This window comes from Lipotes vexillifer, unplaced genomic scaffold (assembly GCF_000442215.2).
Source record: "Lipotes vexillifer unplaced genomic scaffold, Lipotes_vexillifer_v1.1 scaffold459, whole genome shotgun sequence".
Classification (NCBI taxonomy): domain Eukaryota; kingdom Metazoa; phylum Chordata; class Mammalia; order Artiodactyla; family Lipotidae; genus Lipotes; species Lipotes vexillifer.
In genome coordinates, this window is record NW_006769874.1 from 1056988 (window position 1) to 1065328 (window position 8341).

General features: G+C 44.4%; 1 protein-coding gene across 2 annotated transcripts in view; it reads right to left on the minus strand.

The window, feature by feature from the left end:
• RPS6KA2 (ribosomal protein S6 kinase A2) overlaps nt 1-8341 on the minus strand; it is a 369352-nt gene that overhangs the window by 341389 nt on the left and 19622 nt on the right. The window lies entirely within an intron of this gene.

Sequence of the window (8341 nt, forward strand, 5' to 3'; positions counted from 1 at the left end):
ATGAGGTATCACCTCACACCAGTCAGAATGGCCATCATCAAAAACTCTGCAAACAATAAATGCTGGAGAGGGTGTGGAGAAAAGGGAACCCTCTTGCACTGTTGGTGGGAATGTAGATTGATACAGCCACTATGGAGAACAGTTTGGAGGTTCCTTAAAAAACTAAAAACCGTATGACCTAGCAACCCCACTAGTGGGCATATACCCTGAGAAAACCATAATTCAAAAAGAGTCATGTTGGCTTCCCTGGTGGCGCAGTGGTTGAGAGTCTGCCTGCCGATGCAGATGACACGGGTTCGTGCCCCGGTCCGGGAAAATCCCACATGCCACAGAGTGGCTAGGCCCATGAGCCATGGCTTCTGAGCCTGCACATCTGGAGCCTGTGCTCCGCAACGGGAGAGGCCACAACAGTGAGAGGCCCGCGTACAGCAAAAGAAAAAAAAAAAAACAGAAGGTATGCAGCACAGAGGGCATGCAGAGGCATTTCACAGGAGGCAAATCAATGTAGCCACTAAAAATACAAAAGGACGGAAACTTTATTTGACTGAGAAGTGCGGTTCCACCCATTTAACTGGTAAAAAAATTTTAAAGTCTGACTATACCAAGTGTGGGAGAGGGTGGTGAGCCCCAGAATCTCTTGTGTTTTGCTGTTGGCGTGTAAATTAGCACAACAGATTTGGAAGATGGCATGGCATCCTCCTAAAGTTGAATAATTATATTCTCCATGTGCATGCTATCCAGCAATTCCATCTCAGGTAGTGTGTGTGTGTGTGTGTGTGTGTGTGTGTGTGTGTGTGTGTGGTACACAACAACACATCCAGGAGAAACTCATCTGCATATACTCCAGGAGTTGTGTATAAGAATGTTTGTAGAAAATAAATAAATCAATAAACAAGTCAGGAGAGCTGCGCATGGACCAGTGATGAAAGTGTGGCTTGAACCAAAACCAGCACTGGAACTAAGGCCATCCTCTGCCACTAAGTACAGAACAGCCCCCTTTGCTGGGTGACTCACGCCAGCCTGCGGCCCGTCCAGCATGTTAGCCCTGGGCTGTGTCAGCAGGTAGAATCAGATTTTCATTTTGTAAGATGCTGCAGGGACACATTTCCCAACTGCACCTGAAATAAAACTTGAGTATTTAATCTGATTTCAGGTCGTCTTTCTGGCTGTGTGTGTGCGTGTGCCTGTGTGTATCCTTGAACTTGTCCCATTGCGACAGTTAAAAGCCAAAGCATCACATGCATCAGAATCATCTGCTGCCTTGCAGTCCCAGCGCCCTGCCCCTGCCCAACCAGCCTGCTGACTTGCTGGATCTCCGAGTGAATGGAGAAGCCTGGGCTGGAGGTCCTGGGTGGACAACGGAAAACGGGTGTGCACCTGCAGGCTGGCCAGGAAGGGACAGGACCAGACCCCAAGGAACAGAAGCCAAGGTGAACTTGCTGCTTTTCCCCACAGCCCATGACCCCTGAGTCTAGGGAGCTGGGACTGCGCAGAAAGCAAAGTTTTCTAAAAGGAGGTAACTTGGAACTCTTATTTTAGGTAGTGGCATGTTTCAAGAGACACCCACCCCTGCCTGGACCAAGCCGGACGTCACCCTGGTGTGGGGGACCCTGGACCCTGCAAACCAAATCTCCCCGCAGGAAAGACCGGGGCCTTTGGTGTGGCTGTCACCCTACTGTCCTGCGTTTAAGGTCAGCAATCTTGAGAGAAAATAAAGACAACGGGATTCAATTAACGGGATGAAAGAATGCATCAAGGCAAATACAACAATGAGTCATTAAATAACACTTTGGACATAAACAGATGTTCTCCTTGGGCAAATTTTCTAGGTTGGTGGGTATCTTAAGCTTTACTGGGGACAACAGATGCAAAGGTTATTAAGTGGCTGGAATAAGTGGAGCATCGCCCATCTGTCCCTTGTTTTCTCCGAATCAACTCTAAGTCAGTATGCGTTTATGTTTGTAATCTAAAAATGCATCGGAAGGTTTCTGTTTCTTCTGAACAGAAAAGTAGTAATACATGTTGACTATTTCCACATCTTTGTTACGTTCAGAAATGTTCAATTCTATTATATACAACCAACCCAAAGAGCGGTCAGTTGTCCAGCCCCTACCGTGTCCCAAGCAGGGTGCTAACACCATGGGGAAGGCGAGCCCACGTCCTCAGAAAGGAAGGTCAAGGATCTGAGTCATGGGTGCAGGATTCAAGGAGGACTCTGCCACCCTCCTGCATGCAGAGAACTCTGATTGGCTCTTACAAAAGCTTAGTAGGTAAATCACTTTCCTTGGAGATTGCCAGAAAAGTGTTCCACCCATGCACTTTTCTACAAGGTATAAAGTTGCCCCTAAATTAAGCTGGAGAAATCACAGGCTCCACCTTGTACCACATGCCTTGTCTCCCATGAAACTGTTCACTGACCTCTGTTTTGCCGTAAATTCTCAGATTATATCTATAGATACTATACGAGGGATTATAGAAAATTCAATGCTATATTCACTGTGGAGATTTATTTCTGGGAGTGATGTCCACTGCCCTATACAGGATACCCTTGATGGGCACATAATGGAAGAATTAACTTCAGACCACAGCTCTAAGAAAGGCTATATTCTTGGTTACTCCTGTGTTTTAACATGTAGATGCTGTGAATTGCATAACTGATAATGTTTCCCCTTTTGCATCAACCTCCGGGAAGCTCAGAGTTAAATTCTAAGCCCTCCTTTAACAGTTGGGAGGATGGGATGGTACACATTTATCTCCTGTTTCACTCTCTGCCTTCATTTTCCCCATCATCTTGATCTGGTTTTTAGTTTCAGGCTATTGTGTTGGGAGCATCGTTAATGACGTGGGTCAGATTCCTCTTGGCACGTAGGTTAGATACAAACGTATTTAAGAACCACACAGATGCCTATATTCCATGGAAGAGATGTCACGCTGCAAGTCAACCTCACAGAATTTGGTACCACGAACCATGAACACACACTGGAGGGAAAACATAAAACCCCACGGATAAAACCTCACGATGGAGAAAGTCAGCACCCGGAGCCAGCACGTGATGCCCGTGCTCACCCTGTCCTGGTCCAGCCTTAGCCCGTATTGTTGCCAGTGGTGACTCCTCTGACGGCCATAGGATGTGGGAGCAGAATCTGTGCCCAACAGCCAGAATGGCATGGAAGGCGGCCCCCACCAGCCTGCCCTTCTAGCCCTTCCTCCTGGACTCCACCACACCCCAACCTTTGCCCCAGGACAGAATTCAAGCAAGATGCTGCCGTAGCACAGTCCCCAGGGCGACATGACAAACCACCTAGATTCACCCCATACCCTGCTTTTTCCCTGACCCTTTCTTCCAGAATTCTTTTTGCATTTACTATTTCCATGGTAGAAGTGAAGAAAGTGCTTTGCTCATGAGAATAAATTTATCACAAAAAAAACCTTACGAAGGCCAGAGACAAAAATGTTCAACGTACCTTAAAAAGTGACACCGTTGATTCAACAAATGGTGTTGGAGAAACAAGATATCCACACGCTAAAGAAAGAAGTCTTACCTTACACCATATACAAAAGTTGACTCAAAATAGATCAAAGATCTAAACATAAAACATAAAACTATAAACTTCTAAAGAAGAAAACAGGGAAAAGCTTCACGGCATGAGATTTGGCAAAATGACTTCTTGGCTATGACACCAAAAGAACAGCAACAAAGAAAACATAGGTGCATTGGACCACATCGAAATTCAAAACTTCTGAGTATCAAAGGACACAGTCAACAGAGTGAAACGGCAACCCAGGGAATGGGAGAGAATATTTGCAGATTATATACCAGTTAAGAGGCTGATCCCCAGAATGTTAAATAATTCTTACAACTCAACAACAAAAAAATTCCTGTTAAAAAATGGACAGAGGACTGAAATAGACATTTCTCCAAAAAAGATTACAAAAGGTCAATAAGTACATGAAAAGATGGTTAACATCACCAATCATTGCAGAAACGAAAATCAAACCCCAATGAGATACCACCTCACAGCCAGTAGGAGGCCTACCGTAAAGAAAAAAAAAAAACCAGAAAATAGCAAATGTTGGCAAGGATGTGGAGAAATCAGAACACTTGTGCATTGGTGCTGGAAACGTAAAATAGTGCAACTTGTGAAAAACCATACGGAGGAGGTTCCTCAAAAAATTAAAAATATAATTATCAGATGGTACAGTAAATCTACTTCTGGTTATAGACACAAAATAAGTGAAAGCAGAGATTCAAGCAAACGTCTGTGCACCCATGTTCACAGCAGCATTATTCACAAACAGCCAAAAGACAGCAGCAACCCAATCTGTTGATAGATTAATAGATAAACATAATGTGGTATATATATACAATGGAATATTATTCAGCCTTAAAAAGGGAAAAAATTCTGACACCTGCTACAACATGGATGAACTTAAAGGACATGATGCTCAGTGAAACAGGCCAGTCACAAAAGGACAAAAACTGTATGATTCCACTTACACGAGTGGTCGAGATCATAGAGACAGTAAAATAATGTCTATTTCTTGTGGGGGAGAGAGTGATGGAAGAGGGGATGGAGAGTTATTGTTTAATGTGTACAGAGTTTCAGTTTTGCAAAATAAAGAAATCTTCCTGCATGGTTGGTGGTGATGGTTGCACAACAATGCAAATTGTACCTAACGCCACTAAACTGTACACTTTAAAATGGTTAAGACAGTAAATCTTACGTGTATTTTACCACAATTTTAAAACTATCCCCCCCAAAGAATGACATCATTGATCCAAAGTATGAAGCATCTCTCTCAATACATGCACAAGAAATAATATATACCAAGTTCATAGACATCTTTCTGCAAGGCAAGTGAAACAAGGATTGTTGTCCTAGAGGTGCAGTTCAGTAAGTTCACACCAGTCTGCATTCCCACAGGTGTGCTTTTCATCCACCTAGTCCCTGCTCTCTCAGTTCTAGATCCTGAAAGCAGGTCTGGAGTTGGTGTTGCTGCCTTACCTCCCTTCTCCAGGTCTGGGGTGGGATCCCAGACCCATGGGCTTGCATCCTGACTTCTGTGCAAATTTTAGTATCTTTTATTTGATATTTTCGGTATTTTTTCTACTTTCCCCTTCCCTTCTACACTAGAACCGTTTCCCACACCCTTTCCATCTCACTAGAGCCCTGACCACTAAATGCGCATGACCAGATCCTCTCTCGTCTTTGGAGCTGGACCATGCCATGCAGTGGGGGTGTTAACATCTATAAGGAAAGGCCTCCCTGAAACCATGGAATCACCAGGTGCCTGACTGCAGACTGGGAGGTGCTGCCCAGATCGCCGACCCCACCCCTGCAGGATGGGAGCACACACCCCCTCCAGCTGTTGGGGGTACTAATACCTTCCAGGGAATTGCCTTCTGCTCAGAGAAACCCCTCACCCAAATCTCGTCCCGTTTCTGGGGTACCCCACATCCAGTGATGGGGTGCAACGACCCGGTCCCTCCCTCCTATTAGGATTGGTGAAGCCCGTGCCGTGACTGCACACGTGTGTACAACCTCTCCCTCTGCCCAATCTTTCCCTTCTTCCCCACAAGTGCGGACCCAGAGAGCACTCCTGTGAAACTTACTGGAAGGCAGGTGTTCATCTCAGAGTCTGAGTTCCAGACAGCTGAAACCAGAGGCCCTGTCAGAGATCATTCCCTCAGGACCTTCCTTGACCCTGGAGATCTTGACCACAGAGCTTCCCTGAAGAAGCAAGTGGACTCTAGGGCCGGCCGGGAGAGGCGATAAATACCCCTCCCACCCAAATTTACCCTTAAACCTCTTTGCGTGTTTCTATACAACCATCACACCTCCCCTTCCCCCTGCCAAAAGTAAAGGGATCAGCTCTACGCGCAACGAGAACAAAGCCCCTGAGTTGACTCTCTGGTCCTTCTCTGCCCTTCTTGGCAGCAGTGGTCCTCCTGCAGAAGGTTTCACCCTTCCTGGCGGGAGTTCCCTTAGGACACACATCCTCTTTCTTCTTTCCCTGCAATGTTCATTCTCATCTTCCCTGTGCCTAGTCATGTAGCTAAAGACTATACAGAGAAATTCTAAAACTGAGAATGGCAATGACAACAGCCAAGTATTTCAAACAAATGATATTCCACCATACATACATATAATCACATAATTATGTGATTACCTATGGATAGGCAGGTAGATAATAGATTGATATATAGCAGATAAATGGATGGATGGATGGATGGATACACAAATGACAGATAGACAGTAGATGCATAGATAGATAATCGGATAGATAAATAGTAGATGGATGGATAAATAGATAAATAGATATCAGTACATAGATAGACAATAGGTGGATGGATAAATAATGGATAATGAACAGATAGATAAATAATAGATGGATGGATGGATGGATAGACAGATGGACAGACAGACAGGAAATGTGTACACAGTAATGGGTGTGATGCATCGTATAACAGAGGTGGAATATAAGATGCATACCAGGGCTTCCCTGGTGGCGCAGTGGTTGAGAGTCCACCTGCCGATGCAGGGGACACGGGTTCGTGCCCCGGTCCGGGAGGATCCCACATGCCGCGGAGCGGCTGGGCCTGTGAGCCATGGCCGCTGAGCCTGCACATCAGGAGCCTGTGCTCTGCGACGGGAGAGGCCACAGCAGTGAGAGGCCCGCGTACCGCAAAAAAAAAAAAAAAGAAAAAGATGCGTACCAGATTCCTGGTTTGGCTTTGAGAGACACTTGGGAATACTTTTAATGATTAAAGGAAAGAGAATACACAGGAAGAAAAGAGTGGTGATGGCATTTGCAAGCCTAGAGAAGACAGGAAGAGGGGTCACAAGGAGTCAGATTTGGACATGCTGAGCATGAACCTGGGGCATCACCCAGGGGAGCTGGAGTAGAAACCTAGACTGTTGATGCCTATTTGCAATTACTCAAACTTGTAGAAGCCAAGCCAGGATTTGAACTCAGTTCGAATCCAGTTCTGACAGGCCCTAGGTTCTAGGCCTGGAGCCCTGGGCTTTCTGCCCCTGGTCTGCCACTACTGCTCCTAGAGACAGTAACACAACACACAGGAAACAACCAGCTCTTAGAAGTAATAAACAGCAGAAAAGTGGGAATCACGTTGGTGTTTTCTCTGTTAGGTCAACTCAAGAGAAACTAGCTTCATCTTGAAAACAAATTTTTTCTGAACTTCGGAAAGTCTCAAGAAGTGTGCCAGGAAAATCAAAATGTCCCACCATTTCAACGTTAAAAAATGTACAGGAACCAGAAAATTGACAGATGTGTTACTAAACTTTTGTCTTTGAATGTTCACTGTCATTAATTTGAATTCAGTGGAAAAACAAACAGCCTGAATTAATAAAAACCATAACCGATGCATAATATTTTCTAAATGAACCTTTATTACTTTCAAGCCCTCATAATTAAAGGAAGTAAATTCTGGGAAAGCACTGTTCAGCCAAAGCTTTGTCCAGGATGCCTTAACGAGCAGAATTTTGTTAATTTTCACATTAAAATCTCTCATTGTAAGTCCATCTTGCCAATGTATTTGAAAACAGCATGCTCCCTTAGGTGAGAGCAATTTAATTTGCCTGAGACGTTCAGCAAGCTTTTCCTTCCATGACGATGTCAATAATCTTAGCATGAACATTTACTGAGGGCTTACTGTATGCAGGCCATTAGCCAAGCAACTGCACAGTATAACCTCATTCAATCCTCAAAACATGAAGTGGATACAAATGTTATCCTCACTCGCTCATGATGAAGCTTAAGCACAGAGAGGGTCACACAGCTGAGAAGGTATGAAATAGGTCCAGCCAGGTGATCTGAGAGACCATATTCTTAATCAACAAAGGGAAGACTCAGAAGCAGCACACGTACTGATGAGGGCCTCATTCGTGGAGTTCATGGCTGCAAGTGTGGACTTTTCCTTTATTACATAATCTTTCAGACTGTAGCTCCCCAGAGTTTATACATTTTTAAAGTAAGGTTTATTGAAATATAATTTGTCTACAGAACAATTCACTTCCTTTAAGTATGCAAGTCAATGAATTCTGACAAATTCATCTGGTCCCATAACCATCATGACAATCAAGATATAGAACACGTCCCTCATCCTAAACACTCGCCCATGTCCCTTTGGGGTCAACGGCCTTCTGCAGTCCACATTCTCTGGAAACCACTGATCTAATTTCTATCCCTATATAATGGAATCCTATAGTATACTGTCTCTGGGGTCTGGCTTCTCTCACTGGCATAATAACTTTGAGATGCAGCCATGTTGCTGCATGTTCTTTTTAGTTCTTTTTTTTTTTTTTTTTTTTTTTTTTTG